Source organism: Lissotriton vulgaris, chromosome 2_2, assembly GCF_964263255.1.
Source record: "Lissotriton vulgaris chromosome 2_2, aLisVul1.2, whole genome shotgun sequence".
Taxonomy (NCBI): Eukaryota; Metazoa; Chordata; class Amphibia; order Caudata; family Salamandridae; genus Lissotriton; species Lissotriton vulgaris.
This window is the reverse complement of record NC_141688.1, coordinates 308,907,861-308,930,312: the sequence shown is the minus strand read 5'-3', so window position 1 is coordinate 308,930,312 and position 22,452 is coordinate 308,907,861. Positions and strand designations below refer to the sequence as shown.

Genomic DNA, 22,452 nt, shown 5'->3' with positions numbered 1-22,452 from the left:
ATCAACTCAAACACCCCCCACCCGGTCTCAATTTCAAGCAGGTGTAAACTCCCTGCCCTCCCTCAGCCCTAAAACAACTTGGACCATGTGTGAACTGTGTAAGTTGCAGACTCTCCTCTGACCCCTCCTAGGGGGCCGACAGCAAGGCACTGGAATGCACAACCAGCATTACCAGCAGGCACTCAAATAACAAGCGGTAGGGGTGGGGGGGCAAGAAGGGAGTGCGAATGCAGGCGCTTGGAAGAGAGGAGTAAAAGTAATTTTACCCGGACACCCCACGCCAAGAGAGGTGCGGATCCATTTAACATGCCCATCGGCACATTTGTGCAAGTGTATCCAATTACCAGGATGTAGAGGTCATTCAATAGCACTGAATGCACCCAAATATTCGATTAATGTTAATGAACGTCATACAGTGAAGTGCCCCACGAATCTCCAATGATGATTGTTATGAGGAATAACATGAGGATCTTGGGATTTACCAACACAAAATCTGCATGCACCTGCATTTTCACCGCAGCAAATTTCAGATTTGTTTCACAGAAATTAACCTAGGAAGAATGCGGGGGCATCGCTTCTCACACAAATCGTAGCTACGAAAAGTGCATTAAGACATGTTACTGCACCTATTGGAATTAATAGGAGCTACTGTAATAGGACCCCAACACACAATTCTGCAAGATGAGCACTACTACCCCGGAATGGTGACCCCGAGATCATGCGGTCTAGGCCCCCACAAGTCAGGTCAGGGGGAACCCACCTCAGTTGCACTCCTCCCTGGTGCCATGTGCTTGTAGAAACCAGCCCTCCTCGGCTGGAGCTACTGCTGTGCGCGCTGGTACATCCAGGCCCAGCCACAGCTCGCGGGTTCAAGGTGCACCCCCTCTTTCCTCACATTCTGTGCGAGGTGCGGAGCAGCCAGTGGGCCAAGCCCGGGAGGCTGCAGAGTTCAGGTGGGCGGGGGAGGAGGAGGGCGAGGAGGGGCAGGACGTGACTTCACCACAGCGGCTCGGAGGGAGAAGTGAGATTGCCAGCCGTTCTCTCTCCACCTAAACACAGATGACTTCAAGAATGTGGGAGTCACGAGAGAGCAGCCACGGGAGGCAGGAATGGGCAGGCACACTGCATACTTATTGAAGTATGAAGTATGCCTTCTTGAGTCTGGTATAGGTTAGAAACAATCAAAGTTTATTATTAGTTAAACCTCGCTGCAGAAAGCAAGGGGATGAGCATAAAGCTCAGTAAAATAACAAGCACGTGAGTGGTGCGCGCCACCTAATGAAAACAAGCGTGCGCGCCTCGCGCTCAAAGTAAAAAAAAGTTTGACGAGAACCAGCAGGGGAAGGGGAGAGAGGAGGGGCCTGTGCCTGTTTCCCTAGCGGGAGCGAGCAGGAGCCATCCGTTAATTACAAACAGATGGTTTGAAAGCTCGCTCCCGCAAGGGAATCGCCAAACGTGCAAACGTTGACACAGAAAGCAATGCAACACGTACACGTTTTTGTCCCAAAAAGCGAATCGATATCAAGAGGTCTCCTCCTATGCAGCGCCTGTGCGTTGTGTAGGCGAGACCTAAAAATGTTACAATCCATTCTAAAGCCTGCTGAGACGCAGCTGAATTCCCAGAGAGATTACCCTGGATCATATGGGATCAGCGGCCTCCCTCGCAAACTCAGCATCTGTAAGAATTTGGTTATAAAACCCAGAATGAGCCGTCTGAGATCATGGTTTTGCACTGACAAAGGCAAACACTTGCCACTCGCAAGCATTGTGTGATTTTTATTCATGCAAATCACTGCAAACAACATCTTGGAGAAACGTGCTGACCCCACAATTAGCTTCCAATATGTCGACGAATGATCGATACAACCTATCCGTAAGCTTGTTGAGAATTGTAACAAGTCTAGATCTTCAATTTATACTTTTCCCCTGTTTCGCTCAATACCTGCTCTCTGACTTAATTTTTCCCATTGCAGCAGACTGACGTTAAGTGAGAAAAATAGTACGAGAAATGGCATACGTAAAACAAAGCCTGTCTGTTGTAACTATTGGATGTATCCAGAGCCATGTATTTAATGCAACTGTATTCACTTACAGACATATGCAGAACTGTGACTTAATTTTCATAAAGAACGTGATGAGACTAATCTGTGTAACTTGTGACATATGCCCTGATAAAATTGGACACCACTAACTAATTATCAAAAACTAAGTGCATGGCACATATCTAATAGAACGCTCACCGTAAGACTACCAACACAAAGCACTGCCAAACAGGCAACATTGCATTAAGCAAACTGAACCCTCATCTCATAAAGTCCCTTCCACAACCTGCTCGACTCGATGAAGCGCATTATATTTAGTAACCACCCTGAATGAAATTTCATGAAAAATATTATTTCTTTTCTTCGTAATCTTACTTTGTCCATCAACCAATTCTTGATCCTACCTTCATTTGCAAGCAACTCAAACGTTTAAGGGCCCGATTACGATGCGGTTAGGAAGGCCTCCTAACGGCATTTGCTCCTTCCGAATTGGATCGGGACTGTGTGTTCCCGACCGAGGGCCAGATTACGATGCGGTTAGGAACATAGGCTCCCATAGAGGTCAATGGGAGTCCAACCAAATCGTATCTGGAAACCTCCCGATGCATCGTACTCGGTTGGTCGGATTCTCCCAATCAGAGTCGGTCGGAAACCATTTCCAAACCGATTCGATCAGGAAGATTTCCTAACTGCATCTTAATCAGGCCCTAAGTATGTATTGCCCTTATTCCAGAGTTGTGCTTGGACACCATGATGAACCTTTTTCACTCTCCCTTTGGCAATGGTCCCTTTTAGAACACAGAGTCTATAAATAAGATCAGTTTTCATTTCATTTTTCTTTTTTCTTTATTTGACACAGCCTTGAGAAAGCCCCTGGCTTAATAGATCTGTTGGCTGTTCTTCAACTTCATTTTACATCGAACTATTGTTTTGGAAATAAAATTGGAGCCGTTTACAAATGGACATGATTATGAGTGATTATTAAATAGAAGACACTCCTACACTGTTTTGAATACGGGTACAGCATGATGCATAGGAGCAGGCAGGGTACAGCATGATGCATAGGAGCAGGCAGGGTACGGCATGATACGGGGGAGCAGGCTGGGTAAAGCATGATGCATAGGAGCAGGCAGGGTACAGCATGATACGGAGGAGCAGGCAGGGTACGACATGATACGGGGAGCAGGCTGGGTAAAGCATGATGCATAGGAGCAGGCAGGGTACAGCATGATACGGAGGAGCAGGCAGGGTACGACATGATACGGGGAGCAGGCAGGGTACGGCATGATACGGGGGAGATGGCCGGGTTCAGCATGATAAGGAGGAGCAGGCAGGGTACGGCATGATATGGAGGAGCAGGCAGGGAACTACATGATACAGGGAGCAGGACTGGGAAAGTATGAAACGGGAGCAGGCCTGGTACAGCATGATACGGAGGAGCAGGGAGGGTACAGCATGATACGGAGGAGCAGGTAGGGTACAGTATGATACGGAGGAGCAGGCAGAGTACAGCATGATAGGGAGGGGCAGGCACGATACAGCATGATAGGAGGAGCAGGCAGGGTACAGCATGATGCAGGGGAGCAGGCAGGGTATGGCATGATACGGAGGAGCAGGCAGGGTACAACATGATACGGAGGAGTAGGCAGGGTACGACATGATACGGAGGAGCAGGCAGGGTACAACATGGTACGGAGGAGCAGGCAGGGTACCACATGATACGGAGGAGCAGGCAGGGTACAGCGTGATACAGGGGAGCAGGCAGGGTACATCATGATACAGAGGAGTACGCAGGGTATAGCATGATATGAAGGAGTAGGCAGGGTACAGCATGATGCAGGGGGGGAAGCAGGGTACAGCATGATACGGGGAGCAGGCCAGGTACAGCATGATGCAGAGGAGCAGGCTGAGTACGACATGATGCAGGGGAGCAGGCAGGGTATGGCATGATACAGGGGAGCAGGCAGGGTATGGCATGATACAGGGGAGCAGGCTGAGTGCAGCATGATACGGAGGAGCAGGCAGGGTACAGCATGGTGGGGAGGAGCAGGCTGAGTACAACATGATGCAGGGAGCAGGCAGGGTATGGCATGATACAGGGTAGCAGGCAGGGTATGACATGATACAGGGGAGCAGGCTGAGTACAGCATGATACGGAGGATCAGGCAGGGTACAGCATGATACGGAGGAGCAGGTAGGGTACAGTATGATACGGAGGAGCAGGCAAAGTACAGCATGATAGGGAGGGGCAGGCACGATACAGCGTGATAGGAGGAGCAGGCAGGGTACAGCATGATAGGGAGGAGCAGGCTGAGTACGACATGATGCAGGGGAGCAGGCAGGGTATGGCATGATACAGGGGAGCAGGTAGGGTATGGCATGATACAGGGGAGCAGGCTGAGTGCAGCATGATACGGAGGAGCAGGCAGGGTACAGCATGGTGGGGAGGAGCAGGCTGAGTACAACATGATGCAGGGAGCAGGCAGGGTATGGCATGATACAGGGTAGCAGGCAGGGTATGACATGATACAGGGGAGCAGGCTGAGTACAGCATGATACGGAGGATCAGGCAGGGTACAGCATGATACGGAGGAGCAGGTAGGGTACAGTATGATACGGAGGAGCAGGCAAAGTACAGCATGATAGGGAGGGGCAGGCACGATACAGCATGATAGGAGGAGCAGGCAGGGTACAGCATGATAGGGAGGAGCAGGCTGAGTACGACATGATGCAGGGGAGCAGGCAGGGTATGGCATGATACAGGGGAGCAGGCAGGGTATGGCATGATACAGTGGAGCAGGCTGAGTACAGCATGATACGGAGGAGCAGGCAGGGTACAGCATGATACGGAGGAGCAGGCAGAGTACAGCATGATACGGAGGAGCAAGCAGAGTACAGCATAATAGGAGGAGCAGGCAGGGTACAGCATGATAGGGAGGAGCAGGCTGAGTACAACATGATGCAGGGGAGCAGGCAGGGTATGGCATGATACAGGGGAGCAGGCAGGGTATGGCATGATACGGAGGAGCAGGCAGGGTACAACATGATACGGAGGAGCAGGCAGGGTACGACATGATACGGAGGAGCAGTCAGGGTACAACATGATACGGAGGAGCAGGCAGGGTACCACATGATACGGAGGAGCAGGCAGGGTACAGTGTGATACAGGGGAGCAGGCAGGGTACATCATGATACAGAGGAGTAGGCAGGGTATAGCATGATATGAAGGAGTAGGCAGGGTACAGCATGATGCAGAGGAGCAGGCTGAGTACGACATGATGCAGGGGAGCAGGCAGGGTATGGCATGATACAGGGGAGCAGGCTGAGTGCAGCATGATACGGAGGAGCAGGCAGGGTACAGCATGATACGGAGGAGCAGGCAGAGTACAGCGTGATAGGAGGAGCAGGCAGGGTACAGCATGATAGGGAGGAGCAGGCTGAGTACAACATGATGCAGGGGAGCAGGCAGGGTATAGCATGATACAGGGGAGCAGGCAGGGTATGGCATGATACAGGGGAGCAGGCCAGATACAGCATGATGCAGGGGAGCAGGCAGGGTACGGCATGATACAGGGGAGCAGGCAGGGTACAACATGATACGGAGGAGCAGGCAGGGTACAACATGATACGGAGGAGCAGGTAGGGAACTACATGATACGGAGGAGCAGGTAGGGTACAGCATGATAGGAAGAGCAGGCAGGGTACAGCATGATACGGAGGAGCAGGCAGAGTACAGCATGATAGGAAGAGCAGGCAGGGTACAGCATGATAGGGAGGAGCAGGCTGAGTACAACATGATGCAGGGGAGCAGGCAGGGTATGGCATGATACAGGGGAGCAGGCAGGGTATGGCATGATACAGGGGAGCAGGCAGGGTACAGCATGATACGGAGGAGCAGGTAGGGAACTACATGATACGGAGGAGCAGGTAGGGTACAGCATGATGCAGGGGAGGAAGCAGGGTACGACATGATACGGTGAGCAGGCAGGGTACAGCGTGATACAGGGGAGCAGGTAGGGTACAGCATGATGCAGGGGAGGAAGCAGGGTACGACATGATACGGGGAGCAGGCCAGGTACAGCATGATACGGAGGAGCAGGCAGGGTACAGCATGATACGGAGGAGCAGGCAGAGTACAGCATGATAGGAGGAGCAGGCAGGGTACAGCATGATAGGGAGGAGCAGGCTGAGTACAACATGATGCAGGGGAGCAGGCAGGGTATAGCATGATACAGGGGAGCAGGCAGGGTATGGCATGATACAGGGGAGCAGGCCAGATACAGCATGATGCAGGGGAGCAGGCAGTGTATGGCATGATACGGAGGAGCAGGCAGGGTACAACATGATACGGAGGAGCAGGCAGGGTACAACATGATACGGAGGAGCAGGTAGGGAACTACATGATACGGAGGAGCAGGTAGGGTACAGCATGATAGGAAGAGCAGGCAGGGTACAGCATGATACGGAGGAGCAGGCAGAGTACAGCATGATAGGAAGAGCAGGCAGGGTACAGCATGATAGGGAGGAGCAGGCTGAGTACAACATGATGCAGGGGAGCAGGCAGGGTATGGCATGATACAGGGGAGCAGGCAGGGTATGGCATGATACAGGGGAGCAGGCAGGGTACAGCATGATACGGAGGAGCAGGTAGGGAACTACATGATACGGAGGAGCAGGTAGGGTACAGCATGATGCAGGGGAGGAAGCAGGGTACGACATGATACGGGGAGCAGGCAGGGTACAGCGTGATACAGGGGAGCAGGTAGGGTACAGCATGATGCAGGGGAGGAAGCAGGGTACGACATGATACGGGGAGCAGGCCAGGTACAGCATGATACGGAGGAGCAGGCAGGGTACAGCATGATGCAGAGGAGCAGGCAGGGTATGGCATGATACAGGGGAGCAGGCAGGGTACATCAGGATGCAGAGGAGCGGGTAGGGTAGAGCATGATACGGGAGAGCAGGCAGGGTACAGCGTGATACAGGGGAGCAGGCAGGGTATGGCATGATACAGGGGAGCAGGCAGGGTATGGCATGATACAGGGGAGCAGGCAGGGTACAGCATGGTGGGGAGGAGCAGGCAGGGTACAGCATGGTGGGGAGGAGCAGGCAGGGTACAGCATGATACAGGGGAGCAGGCCGGATACATCAGGATGCAGAGGAGCACACAGACGCGCCCGTGGCGCTGGCCGCGGTTCCGTGGCCGGGATCCGCGGGTCCCAGGGGGCTCCCCATCTTTTATCCGCCTCCGCCGCCTGCTGCCGGTGCCTGCTGCGCCCCGCGCCCCGGGAGCCTCTTATCTCAGACCGAGCGCTTTGCTTCCATTCTTCCTCCAGCGCCGATGGTTTGTATCACCGGCGCCAACAAGATCCCCCCGGACTCGGAGCCGGAGTCAAAAGCAAAGCTTCAAAGGGGGAGTGGGGGAGGGGGGGGGGGTGGGGGCTGGATAATGAGGGGGATGGGGGGGGGGGAGCAAGAGGAGAGAGAAGACCGTGGGGAGGAGTAACTGGCGAGAGCTCGGGGAGGGAGAGCAAGGAGGGGAGGGAGGGGAGGCAGTGGATGGGGGTGAGAGGGGGTGAGAGGGGGGAACTTGATAATGAGGGGGGGGGTCGAGAGGAGAGAGGACCGTGGGGAGGAGGAACCGGTGAGCGGTAATGGATGGAGGGGGTGGAAAGGAGAGGGAGACGGAGAGAGTGGAAGAAGAGGAGGAAAACGACGTAGATAGAGGAAATGAAAGATGAGGGGGAAGAAAGGGGGAGGAAACGGTGGGGGAGGAAGAGACAGGGAGGAGAGAAAGCGGGGGAGAAGCGAGAGGTAGTGGAGATGAGAGAGCAGCAGAGAAGTTCAGGAAATGAGATGCGGTACAGGAAAACGACGGACACGTGGGGGCATATTTACAAGGGCCATATCTACGCTTTTTGGCTTTTAAAGCCAAAACAGCGGAGATAAAAATATCACCTATCTATTTACAAGAGGGTGATAACATGCATTAGTGGATGTTAGCACCCTTTTACCTGACGCCTCCCTTTGCTTCTCTAATGCGATGCAAAGTGGGCCTCACAGGGCAGTACAACCTTGTAAATATCGCTGATGTGCACGTTGCGGTATTTACAAGGCAGTCCACACATTTTAGCAGAAGTTAGTTTGCTGGCTTTCTGGGATCAATAAAAGAAAATCTGAAACACTGATGGTCCAATCCTTCGCCCATTACCTATGAACTTTATGTCCATTGAGACATCTATTTATTGCTTGAAACTTTACTTAAGTGTGCAACAGGTTTTGCTTCTACTGTATGTGGTGTGTCCTCCAGGCACATTTTGAGGTGTTTCTGCGCTTGCCCGAGGCCACGCAGTGGCCATCAAGAGGGCGGGTTCCTAGTCACGGAGGGCTGCCCCCGCCCTCCTTGTGGCCAGCCACTCCTCACCTGGGCAGGCACACTCTTTTGTCCGCGTCTTCCTGTCGCGTCGAGGAATTGCCGAGTTATTAGGACGTCGGGTCCCTGGTCGGTATCGTGCATGTGGTGAGTGGCGGGGCATCCCAGCCTCCTCCTGCCGACCCCCGTTCTTCGGGACATGAGGGGGAGTGGGCTGGTGTTTTGCGGTCTTTTTGGTGATATGTGGGCCGTTTTGCGATGCATTTGTATTGGGGGCATGTGGGTGCCCGTCCGGTTCCTCGCATGCTTTGGAGTAATAGCGAGTGTTTTGGGCAGAGGGAACGGAACGGTTTGCAGGGGCACTGTGCCCTCGGCGGTTGCGGGGAGAACTGTGGCTCACGGGTTAGAGCGGCTGCCTCTGATACATTGAATGGGCCTGGGTCCAGGGTTCACGTCCCAGAGCGGCAGGGTTAATTCTCGCCTCGGCGACTATTCTTCAAGAACGGGCAGATTAATTGTCAAAATGGTATATACGACGAACACTATGGTGTTCGCTAGTTTAAAAATGGGCGGATTTCAGCGTCCTTGCGTTTGATGTCGAGCAGATCGCTGGTGCGCTTGACTTTGGGGGTTAGCAAGGCAAGTGCTGGAGCTGTTTAACTGTTGAGTATGTGAGCCGGATCTGGCGTCGGGGAAAGTGAGAGAAGACCGCACACTGTGTGGTACTACGTGACCTAGTGCCTGGCTAGATAGCATTTCAGGAGGATTTGTTGAGGCACTCGGCGGTTAGCGGGGTTACAGGGTAGGTTTACTGCGGATCAGTGACCGTTGCTTTTCGTGCAGTATTGCCCGCCTTGCACACAGCTCACAAGAAACGGACTTCCGAGGGTACTCCCACATGTCTTCCTTACGTGCATGTTTTTATAGGGTGATCTCGTTAGCTATGCCCCAGCGTGAGGTTGTTTCACCTAGGGTGCGACTGTAAGGTTGTTGTGCGAGGATGGAATAGGAAGTTTTAATTTCAAGCTCGAGTCTCCATATCGAACACGGAGGCCGGACTCAGCACGTGAGCCTCTTGCTACAACTCTGAATTTGTATACTGTGTATGTGATTAGGAGTGCATTGACGCAGTCGCGCGGGGGCCACATACAGAGGTGTTTTATTCTGTTCTACAAGTGTGGTGGCATTTGGAGCAGGAGGGATATGCCTTTCCGTGCGCAATGGTGTTGATGGGGCCTATATTTACAAAGGGTGTATATTAGCATTGGGCCTTGGTATCTCGACACGCAAGTGAGTGCCTTGTTCATGTTTAAGTATGGCATGGCATACTATCGTGCATGGATAAGCCTTATGTGCGCAAATTTGTTATTGTGTGACTGATTTCATTGTACACCTGGTATTAGATATTTGTGCGTGAGGGTTCAGCCCATTACGCGCGTAAATGTGTGGTGGCGAGCGTAATTACAAGGAGAGCACGGTATTATTGGGTCATAGTACCTTGAGGCCCACTCGTGTCACTTCCAATTTTAACATGTTGCGTGGCATTTCCAGCGCAATGGGTAAGCCTTTCCCGTGCGCAGTTAAGTTAACCTATCGCAAAAGCGTTGCAATGCGTCTCCAGCGCGTTGGGCAAGCCTATCCGTTCGCGATTTATGTATGGCGTTCGCAGTTATAAAGGGGGTATAGTATCTTTGGGCCATAGGACCTCGAGCCCCAAATGAGTAACTGATTCCATTTGATCGTGGCATTAGGTATTAGAGCGCGAGGGTTCGGCCGGGTGCGTACATACATTTGTGGCTGTGACCGTATGTACAATTGGAGTATAGTTTCATTGGGCCATAGTACAGGGAGGCGCATTCGGGTGAGTTTTTACATTTGAATGCATTGCAGTGTATTTTCAGCACAATGGGTAAGCCTACCTCGCGGCGATTGTGTTACAACGTTCCGTATTTACAATGAGGATATAGTATCATGGGGCAAAAAACATCTTCAGGCCCAATCGAGTGCCTGGTGAATTAGAACATGTGCCATTGCTTTCTGCAATTTCGGTAAGTCTATTGCGCGCGCAAATTTGTTGATCGAGTCCATATTCTTAAAGGGTATAGTTGCATTGGGCAATATTACCTCGATGATTTAGCTATCTTTAGGCCCAGTCGAGTGCCTCGGGAATGTATCATGTGCCATTGCTTATTGCTTCGAGATCAGTAACTTTATATTACCTCGAGGCCCAATTGAGTGACTCGGTCTCCTTTCCACTGGGCATTGCTTTTGCAGTGCGACGACTTAGCTATCTTTAGGCCCAGTCGATTGCCTTGTGTAATTTTAACATGTGCCATTGCTCATTGCTTCGAGATCAGTAAGTCTATTCCGTGCGCGGATTTGTTGCCTAAGTCCGTATTCTTAAAGGGTATAGTAGCATTGGGCCATATTACCTCGAGGCCCTATTGAGTTACTCATTTAACTTTCTACTGGGTATTGCTTTTGCAGTCGAGGACTTACCTATCTTTAGGCCCAGTCGTGTGCCTTGTGAATTCTAACATGTGCCATGGCTTATTGGCTTCGAGATCGGTAAGTCCATTGCGGGCGCAAATTTGTTTCAGGAGTCCGTAGTCTTAAGGGGTATAGTAGCATTGGGCCATTTTACCTCGAGGCCCTATTGAGTGCCTCGTTCTGCTTTGCACTGGGTATTGCTGTTGCAGTGCGATGACTTAGCCTAATCAGTGCTTAGTGCTGTTGATGTTTTCTGCAGTGACGAAAGTATATAGTGTCTTTGAATAATAGTATCTCGGGCACAATCGAGGGACTTTCCGTTCGAACACGTGGTGACGCATATTCCGGCGAGTGAGGTAAGCCAGTACGGCCTCATCTTTGCTTTGTGTTCGTATCTTCATTGGTGCATAGCATCATGGGGGCATCGTAGCTCTAGGCCCATTCGAGTGATTAATTCATTTTATATGTGATCCTGCATAACTCAGCGAGTATGGTAAGGCGAACACGTGCGCTGGTCGTTTTTGTGTCCTTATGTAAATATGGTGCGGAGTATATTTAGGCCATAGCATCTCGAAGCAGGGGGCGTGCCATTGGTTGGGCAACTAGGCTCGCACGTTCAGGCTCTCGGGATGATACGTATTACGGGCATTCTGCGTCACTGATTGATCCCTTGCTATCTCATCAGGTCTGCGGTACACGATGCGCTAGGCATCAAGACATGAGCGACCCCTTTTGTTACAAGTATACAATGATATGCACTTATGTGAAGGGAGGGGTGTACTGGCATACGATGCTGGCTTGCGGCCCAGATCTGTAGGGCCTACAGATGTTGCGATTCCAAATCTAGCTCTTGTCCGCTTTCACGAAGGCGTACTTTTGTAGAAGGAGTTTCAGATATACTCTTAAACTTTAGGTTGTGTCGGTCTCCGTTATATAGGGTCTTCTGCGTCTTACATGTCGCGGGCAAGGAGTCCGTTATGCGAGTTTCTGCACATTCAGGTGCGTTAGACCGGGTTCCTTCCAGTTGTGGCGCCTCACTTCAATGGGCAGTTTTCACGGTGGCACTCGGGCCGCTGGGTGCCGCCTGGGCGGGTGGCTCAGTGGACCAAAGCAGCCACGAAAGGGGCCCGTGTTCTACCTCTTGGTCACAGGTGATATCCTGTCGGGTCCACTCAGCCTTTTATCTATTTGAGGCCTAAACAATGAGCACCTTGTAGCCGGGCTTTGCATTTCTTGGCGTTCGCCCCCGTTTCATCTGTGACTCTAGGCCGGTCGGCACAGGCGTTGTGCCTGGCGTTTATTTCTGCCTATTTCTGTTGTTGGGTTCTCGGGTAGCGAGACATTGCCCATGAACCCCACCCCCCCTCCCTATGTCAGGCAAGATGCGTTAATATTGCAGTATGCGATTATTTCGGTACTGTAGGAGGCAATTGATTCATTTTGGGAGGACTTGCAGCAACTCAGGAGCGCGTCTGGCCCCCACAATGTGTTCAAATAGGCGGCAGGGCGCGTCATATTACGTACAGTAATTGCACAGGGGGAGAAACTTTCAAGGGTACAGTTGATATGCTGTCTTTTTAGAAAGAATGGAGTGCGCATGTTACGAACCGTAGCATGCTCGTCCGCGAACATTGCTTGGTGTCAGAGCACCGCAGAATAGAACCATGCTCAATTATTCAAGTATGGGTAATGCCTCCATCATGCTGCGGGGCAGGAGCAGTAGCTTCGTCTGTTTCACTTGTTTTACATAGCGCGGCCTTTACCCATAGGTGTCAGAGCACATTACTGTGAGTCAGTTTCCCTTATTTTCTGGGGCCAATAATTCTATCTTAGTCAGACGTCGCAGTTGCTTAGGAAAGTACACCTGACCTGGATGTACTTCTGTGCGCGTGAGGCTAGCAACAAGCCGACACTGCATGATATACTCTGCAAGTACATATATCTGGGTGCCTGCGTATGAGTCGAGTTGATACTCAGTATATTTACGGGTTTGTGTACCTGTATTTAGGGCGCGGTACACCAGGCCTTCAGCTAGGGTGCACTGTATGAGGCCGCCAATGTGCAAGTGTGACTGGCTGCCCCCGTGCATGAGGTGTAATACATCAGGCAGGCAGCGAGCTAGAACTGTAGGAGGTGACTATGTGTACGTGTAACTGTGGGCCCATGTTAGAGATTTGTTTTATTCAGGCAAGCTGTTAGCCAACAATGCATGAGGTTATCAGTAGGTTCAGGTGTCCGAGTATCCAGTCATAGAACATATGCAACACCAGCCAAGCAAATGCTACTGCATAAGTGTGGACAGTATGTGCACACAACCGATTGATGGTGTACAGGGGATGTGGCGCGCAGCGTGCATGGGAATGAGTGCCTGTCTTCTGCAAGTGAGGCGCCGAGCTATATGTCATGTGTGCACAGCAGATTTGTGAATGGCTGCTCTGTTCAGGAGAGGCGCGTCGTTGTGCGCTCAGTACGAGTATGTGGAAGGACACCTGCTCTTGCGCATTGGTAGGCCATTGGCAGCGTTGGCGAGACTCTATCTATCTTATCCCAAAACAAGATAGTGCGGCAACGGGCAGAACAATAGGTATGGTTGACCTCTACAGTTTTGCATCAGTGCGCAAAAGGTGCGAATTTTCAAGTCACGTTTCATGCATGGGACGTCTCCTGGGGTCTGTTCTAATACAGTAGAATAGGCTCTGCATAATTACACGTCTAGTGTGCTATGAGGAGCCGTGAGCCGCGTCAAATGCCCCTTTTGGCGGGGTGGTAACTTTGCTGCTGTGCTTTCTCCTGTGGCGCTCCATGAGTAGGCACCTCTTATCTGTGTTTTTATCTGACTGTCCGGCATCGCAAGATTTGTCTGTATGGAAGACAGTCTAGGATGTGCCAAAGAGGATTATTTGCATGTTCTAGTCCCACCCCCAACTAATAGGAATATCCCCTGGCACTTATTATCCCCAGGGGCCTCTGCCAAGTGGTATAGCTAGTCCCTTGTTATGCACAATCTTGGGACCAGTATCGTGTTAGTTTACCTATGAGTAGGAAAGGTCAAATGACAATAGTCATTTCGCCTCTTCCATAACTCTGCTGTCGTCTCTGTCATCCAAGGCTCTGGAATCCGAGGGCAGCCCACCCGCTGCGCCATCAGTCCGGGAGCCCCTGCTGCCTCTCGGGAGTAGGTTGGGTCAGCCTGCGGTGTTACTCCCTCTTCATGCATATGTGGAGCAACTGGTCAACCACAGCCTGTGCCTGGTCTGCCATTACCCCCTAAGAAGTGGCTCCCTAGAAGTCTCAATATAGATCGACCTATCTGGTAGCCTTACACCCCCTGGCTCGTTTTCTCTTTCTTGGGTGGTGGTTTGGCAGGTTGGGGCTCCCTCAGGTGGACACTTGGCTTCTCTTTCTCGGTGGGTATGGTGGGGCTCCGTTGGCTTGGGTTGACCTGCGGTGTGTAGGAACCGGAGTATCTATAAATTCCTTTAGGCCCCTCCCAAAGTGAGTAGCTGGCCTGACGTTTGATGTCGCCAACCTTGTGCCCCCCCCCCACCTTTTTGGTTCGGTTTTTCAGATCTCTTAGGGGGGTCGTAAGTCAACCTTGAGACAAGCTATCCTGGGTAGCATGGTTTTGAAGCCTTTAGGCTAAACTAGGGGGCATGTGATTCCGGCTGTTACCGCGGCAATCCTGTATATCACATGTAAGTCCACCTTGCAAGTTTTACCCAATAGATGCTCCGCGCCCTGCAGTAGACTTATGAATTCTCCGTGGGGTTTAGTTCCACAAGAGTAAACATAGCAGTTACAATTGAATTTTGAGAACTGCGCTTCGGCAGAAGTCGTACATCATTGGATGTAGTTTGCTGTTGCTTTGTGTGAAGGTGTGTAGTGTCTCAGTCATGCACTGGTTCCCCTATTGTTTGATTAGGGAGGGATACCAGCAGGGGAGGCCCCCTTCTTCGCCTGGTCTCTTGCTGGGGTATGACCTCACGCACCTGGGATAGTCTACACTATTGCTGTAGAGGGATTGTTCCCGGGTGGAGATGCTTTTAGCATTGGTTCCTACAGGCGGGTCTTTATGCAGGTCAGGAGCTTAAGGGGCTCTTTGTTTAGTTTCAGCTATCCCTTGGTGGTGGTCGTAAGTCATCCTACTTAGCGACTAGCTAACTTAGTGGTAGCATGGCCTATGCTGCTTCCAGACAAAATCCCAAGGGGGGCATGTTATGCCTGCTGTAATTCTTGTTAAATCCTGTATTTAGCATCTTGGGACTTCACCCAAGTTCTATAGTCTATTAAGTATTGGTCCACCCCGATTCCCCTGTGCTTTGTAGATAGCAACACAAGCGTTCAACGCACGCACTCTTTCTTGTTGATTGTGCAGAGGACGGGTTGCAGCAGTAGCTGTAAATTCACCTGGGTGTAGTCTTCTGGCGCTTTGTGTGAGGTGAGGGGTTGTGTCCCAGTGGTAGGTGCTGGACAGCCTAGTTATGTTACGTAGGGCATTCAGCAGTAGGGGCCCCTCCTCTCCCCTGGTCTTTGACTGGTACTAGGGCCTCACGAACTGGGGATGGTTACTCTGATTTGGTGATAGGCCCCGGGGGGATCTGCAGATTAGTGGCAGTGGGGAATGTCAGTCCTTCAGGCATGTAATGTTCATGTCAGAAGATTTGGTCTCTGTGTGGTGGAACTGTCCCCGCACCTGTCGTTTGTTCTTGTTCCTTGGACTGACGAGAAGCTCTGCTGAGCTAAGGTTGGAGGTCAGGGGTTATTTGTGGAAGATGGTGTTCATCTCACGCCTGTAGGCTTAGCCCTGGTCCTCCTCCATCTGAAGGAAGCACTTCTGAGCAAAGTTGCAGGTAAATAGTAGTAGCAGTGGTGGGGGGACCGTGCGGCAGCGGGTACCACCGCACGGGCTGTGGCGGAGTTACTGGGCGATCCGGAAGAAGAGAGGTGCAAAAAACTGTACTTCAGCGGGCACATAGGGGTGCCAGAGTCTAACCTCAGAGCCTAACCTGTAACCTCATGGGAGGTGCAGGAACTCGTGTCGGCGCCCCAGTAGTCCTTCGGGCGGTTGTGGGCCTGTGCAGCCGGGGGTTTGCCTAGTCACGCCCTGCAAGGGGCGTGTATAGTATAATTATATTAATTATAATAATTGTGCAGCAGTTGGGTGGTTCGCCACTGTGCTGTTTGGCTCAACAGGCGGGCAGGTGGCGAGAATGCGGCCTGCCCTTGGATCGCCCGTAAGTTAACCCACCATCATTACATATGTTGTATGTAATCAATCAATCAATCAAAGACATTTATAAAGCGCACTACTCACCCGGAGGGTCTCAAGGCGCATGGGGGGGGGGGGTGCCGCTGCTGCTCGAACAGCCAGGTCTTGAGCTTCTTCCTGAAGGAGAGGTGGTCTTGGGTCAGGTGCAGGTCGGGAGGGAGGGAGTTCCAGGTCTTGGTGGCCAGGTAGGAGAAGGTAGTAATAAACAACAAAAGAGTGCCCACTGAAGGGTACAGGTGTCCAGCACAGAGACAAGGAAAGTTAGAATCTACCTTCGTAGGAATTTCCCAGGGATTCTTTTTAAGCCCTCACTCACCACCCTGGGTGGTGACATGCTTCATCATTGGGTCCACCAGGAGAAACCGAATGTCTCCCCGGTGTGCTGCGACGCCAGGTTACTGCGGAGCGGGGTTTTTTTGTGACAGAATGTGAAAAAGTGAGTAATATTAAAAAATACCGACAGCACTTACCACACAAAAACTTTATTCCGTGGTTGGCTGGGTATTAGTTAAAAAGTATGTGATGGGAAATCTACCAACTATTGTGTTGGGTGTTTTCCCCTCAAGGTTTACAATGGGGTCAACATGTTTCTGCCCTTTAAGTGTACATGTGTTACTGGGCATTCGTCAGGACCATGTAAATGTGTACCTCGGCGGTATAGGCACGCTAAGGCCTACCCTGACCAGAGGACGTGAAAGTTAAAAGACTGATTATGTGTCAAAAAAAAGGGGTGCAAAAAGAACAAACCAAAAAGAGGGTTCGAGCTAAAGTATGCGAACCTGTGGTCTGAAAAAGATTGACAAACACACATGAAAAGACAAAACGTAAAGGTTACTGGGTGGACTGGAGCGTCTTTCTGCTACAACTGTAAATGGAGCTCAGTGCTTGGACTAAGGATGAGAAGCGTGCCCACGGTGAATTTGTTAGTTAGTATGTTACCGCCTGAGATGGTGGAGGCCAGGCTGTCACAGGGCATTCAGCTAATCAGCACAAAGAACGGTCGCAACACAAGCAGACGTACCATTCGTGCTAAGGCGATCAATGCGCCCAGAAAATTGGGCTAGTGACTATGTTGGACCCTAGTGGTTCAACCAGTGTCTACAGATTAAAAAGAGTAAAAAGATAAAAATGGCAAATTTCTCACTTGTGTGTTAAAAGATCCACACCTCATGGGTCTCGGGAGGGGGGTGGTGGCGACAGTGGCACACCCTAAAGGAGTGAAAGGACACAGTTATTTTAGCGATCTGAGCGGTACTTAGGATACTTAGCTTAATGTTAGGCAGAGCGCTGAGGAGGCGTTCATCCAGGTTTCCGTGAGGAAGGCAACGTCAGGAGCTGTGGTGTCGAGAAGGTTCCAGAGTTCGATGGCGTGTCTGTGGACGGAGCGGGTGTTGAGCAGGATGCACTTGAGGTGGTTGCTGCTGGTGTTCGGCTTGGCGGGTGCTGGTGCAGGGCAGGTCCGGATGCAGGTAAACTTGCAGGTGTGGCAGCTGAAGGGTCCGTGGGTGCGTCTCGGGGTGGCTCGGTAGCATCCCGGGATTCGGCCGGTGTTGAGTGCGTTGAGGGTGGCGGCGTCGTAGGTCCGGCGGGAGGGCGGGCGTCTGCGGGGGCCAGGGGCGCGGTCCAGGCGCGGACGGGCGCAGACGGGCTTACCTTTGGCGCACCTTCGGCGCTCAGTCGGTGCTCCCGCTGCGCGCGTCCGCTGCGCGGTCGCTGAGGGGGCGTCATAAGTGAGGAGCCTGGGAGGGCGGGTCAGCTGGGTGGCAGGTTCGGCAAATGGGATGGAGGTGGGCGGGGCCACAGGGAGTCAGCGGCGGGAGCTCTGGGCGGCGGCCTCAGCCCGGGGGCAGGCGAGACAGGCGAGGCGGCAGGAAGGGAGATCCCGGCGGCCCAGCGGTGGCTGGGTCGCTCTAGTGCTGGGGAGGTCGCGGGAGGCGTGGGAGGCAGGAGGGGTGATCCGGGCGGCCCAGCGGCGGCTGGGTCGCAGAGGGTGCTGGCAGGCGAGCGAGCACTGGAACTGGCAGGCAGCTGGAGCAGCGGCTGGCAGGAGGGGTGACCTGGCCTTGACAAAGGCGCAGTGGTCACATGTAATAAACCTGCAGCAATTTTTTCCCAAACTTAACACTTGTGTCTGTGTGTTATTTGCGGGTTTGGGCATCTCGGGGGCGGGGGGTTCTGTGGCCCTGATGTGACTATGCGCTTGCCCGAGGCCACGCAGTGGCCATCAAGAGGGCAGGCTCCTAGTCACGGAGGGCTGCCCCCGCCCTCCTTGTGGCCAGCCACTCCTCACCTGGGCAGGCATCGCCCAGTAGACGTAGGCAGGTTGCTGACGCACGTCTGGGGCGGCTGGGAGGAGCCTCAGGGGGTTTATCACTCCCTTGCTCCATCTGGGAGGCCTCTTTGCCGCTCCAGACGTCGCACGACAAGCTTTGGGACACTCTTTTCCCACCCTTCCTCGAACCCAGAGTGTCTGCTTGAGGGGGGCTCCGGGGGGAGCTTTAATGTGTTCCTTTTTTCGTTGCAGGCGGAGTTACTGGGCGATCCGGAAGAAGAGAGGTGCAAAAAACTGTACTTCAGCGGGCACATAGGGGTGCCAGAGTCTAACCTCAGAGCCTAACCTGTAACCTCATGGGAGGTGCAGGAACTCGTGTCGGCGCCCCAGTAGTCCTCCGGGCGGTTGTGGGCCTGTGCAGCCGGGGGTTTGCCTAGTCACGCCCTGCAAGGGGCGTGTGTAGTATAATTATAATAATTGTGCAGCAGTTGGGTGGTTCGCCACTGTGCTGTTTGGCTCAACAGGCGGGCAGGTGGCGAGAATGCGGCCTGCCCTTGGATCGCCCGTAAGTTAACCCACCATCATTACATATGTTGTATGTAATAAACCTGCAGCAATTTTTTTCCAAACGTAACACTTGTGTCTGAGTGTTATTTGCGGGTTTGGGCATCTCGTGGGCGGGGTTCTGTGGCCCTGATGTTACTAAGGGAATTGCCCCTTACCTGCATGCACCTTCTGCCTTACAGGGTTCTCCTGTACGTCAACCCAAGCAGTGCGCCCAGTATTTCCCTCACACCTAAAACCCTGTCCTCGGCCTCTATGTTAACTCAGGAATTGTTTAATGAAGTTTGGGGGTCTCGTTCTTTGAAGCCTCCAGATAGATCTCCAGTTTCGTACGAGGGGAGGAACATTGAACTGGCTGGATATTTTGAAAACACACTGGAATTTAGGGGCAGAAAGATTCTTGGAAAAGTGTATGTGGCACTATAACTGTAAAGTGCTCTGGTATCCTTCCGGATCAAGTTTGCGCTATATAAAACTTTATAAATAAAATCAAAGGATTAAACATTCTTAGGTGGTTTCACCAGGGATTGTTCAAGATGGTACTTAGACCAGGCACTAGAGATCTAGTTTCCATTCTTCGTTCAGATGACTTTGTCGATAAATTGACAGAACGCTACCCTTCTATTTTGGGTGAGGGTTTTGGACAAGTTAAAGGATTCACTCACATCATTAAGGTCAAGGATAATGCAATACCTGTTAAGCACAGACTTAGAAATGTTCAGTTTAGCGTAAGGGATCAATTGGAACAAGAACTTAGCGGTCTTTGCAAGAAAAGGAATCATTGAACTTATTGAATCGTCCCTTTGGTTATCCCCCTTAGTCTTTGCGAAGAAAAAGAATGGTGAACCTCGCGTTTGTGTTGGCTTGCGCAGTCTTAATAAAGATATTTGGATAGATTCCCATCCTCTCCCAAATATTTCGGACATGTTGTCGTTAATCAATGGTTCGAAGTGGTTTAGCAAATTAGACTTGGCATCGGCTTATCAGCAGGTGGTTTTGGACCCTTCTTCTAGGCACCTTACTGCATTCGTTTCACCTATTGGTTCTTTTCAATACTGACGCATGCCGTTTGGGCTGGCCTCTGCGGCGGCAGTATTTTAAAGAATTATGTCAAACATGCTTAAGGGAATAACAGGTGTTGTTGTCTTCCAGAATGATGTGTTGGTTCACTGGTTCACGGTGAGTCATGTGATTCACATGATGACACTATGTTTCGTATTTTTGATGTTTTGCAAGAAGGGAGTTGTTCTAAAGAAGGAAAAATGTGTATTTAGAGTGAGGAAAATGGAATACTTAGGGCATGTACTTTCTGAGCATGGTGTCGAGCCAAGACCAGGTCTTGTCAAAGCTATTGTCGACAGTCCTGCTCCCAAAGAGAAGATTGGTCTTAAGTCATTTGTTGGACTGTGTGAGTTTTACTCACGGTTTATACCGGACTATGCTTCTAGAGTTCAACCTTTGTCTAACATGCTCAAGAAGAATGTTCCTTTTCTCTGGGATGATTGCTGTCAGGAGATGTTTGAGTGGATGAAGGATCAGTTAATTAGTCCAAAGGTCCTCAAACCTTATGATCCCAATGCAATGTGCACCATTAGTATGGATGCTAGTGGTTTTTGCCTAGGTGCCATCCTCACTCAAAGTATCAACGGGACTGAGCATACGTTGGATTATGCCTCTAGAGTGCTATGTGGATCAGAATTGAATTTTGCAGTCATTGAAAGAGAGTTATTAGCATGCTCGTGGGCCATAAGGAAGTTTAGTCCTTATATCAGGGGCAAACATTTCCAATTGCGCACAGATCACAGTCCCCTGGTATATTTTCTCTCAGGAGATAAACTAAATGAGCATACACCAAGGATTGCTCGTTCGTCAACAAAGTTGTTGCAGTATGAGTTTGAGGTTTTGTATATTCCTGGAAACAAGAATGTAAGGGCTGATTATTTTTTCCAGGCTTCCTGTTGAAGGAGATAGTGAAGTCATTGACGATGATGATGATGATGATGATGAAGATGACGATTGTTTTGTTGCTTCCCTGGTGCTGGATGCCATGTGTGCTGTGAAGGAAACAGAATGGAGAGATGAACTTTGCAAGCATGCATTACTTTGTGAAGTCAACAACTGCGTGAAGAATGGTTGGCCAAGAAAAAAGAATGCACACTACTCTCTGCAGCCTTTTGTTAAAGTCTTGTTGGAACTTTTTGTGGAGTATGGTCTATTGGTGCGTGGTGACAGGTTGGTCTTGCCTGATACGATTAGAGCTAGGTTAATCAATGGTGCACATGAGGGACATTTGGGTAAAACTTTCACCAAAAGAAGATTGCGCGAATATTTCTGGTGGCCACAAATGGACAAAGACGTTGATTTGTTTGTTGGTGAGTGTGTAGTATGTTCAAATTCTGAAAAGAGTTTCAATGTCAGAACTCCTCTTTAACCCATTGACATACCTGATAAGCTGTGGGAGAAGATTTGCATTGACCTTGATGGTCCCTTTAATTTGCTTCCTTCTACTTCAAGATTTGCGATCGTGGCCATTGATTATTATTCAAAATGGCCCGAAGTACGTTTTATTAGTGAACCTAATTCTAGGAATGTGATTGACTTTTTAAAAGATCTTTTCTTGCGTGAGGGTTTTCCTTCCACTATTGTAAGTGACAATGGTGTACAATTTGTTAGTCAGGAGTTTGAACCTTTTCTACGCCAAGGAGGTATATCACATTCCAGGAGTGCGCTCTATCATCCACAAATCAATGGTTGGTGGAACGCATGAATAGGGTTCTTAACAACTGTTTACAGTGGGCGTTGGCTGAAAAGTGTAATGTCCAGAAGTCTGTCAGATCCATGTTATGATTCTATGGCACCACGCCCCACTCATCTACCTAAATATCTCTCTATGAACTTTTGCGAGGTAGTAAACCCTGTTCTAAAGTTTGTCCTGGATGGATGTCTAAATGGCTGAAGATGGATTCTGTGAGTGATGTCGATAGGTTTGTGAGAGACAATAAGTCCCAAGCCCAATGTTGCCAAAAATCTTATTTTGATGCCAGGAAACGATCTGTTCTGCAATCATTCATTGTTGGTGATGTAGTACGTGGGAAAATCCCTGTTCACAGTACAGTAAAAAAGGAAGCATAAAATTCTCTGAACCGGTTATTGTGGATAACGTTTGCAGTACTGCTGTTACAGTTAATCAGAAGAATTGGTGGAATGTTTCTAGAACTGTACAAATCACTGGATGTTCTGTAAATCAAGATTCAGATTGTGGTCGAGCTGAGGGTCTTTCCTCTTCTTTCTCCAATGGTTGGCTCACGTAGAAGTTGGCGACAAAGTTTTGTTCCAGCTAAGTACCGTTAGGTTGCATCTTTTTCTTTGTTCTGTTTTTCCTGCTTTTTCCTTCTCTTGTTCTATTTCTCTTGTCTTCTTTTTTTCTGTTTATGAAGAGGAG

At 50.7% G+C, this 22,452-nt stretch overlaps 1 protein-coding gene across 3 annotated transcripts in view; it reads left to right on the top strand.

Annotated features, from left to right (window-relative positions):
- Positions 1–22,452, top strand: part of LOC147729362 (uncharacterized) — a 347,110-nt gene that overhangs the window by 215,732 nt on the left and 108,926 nt on the right. The window lies entirely within an intron of this gene.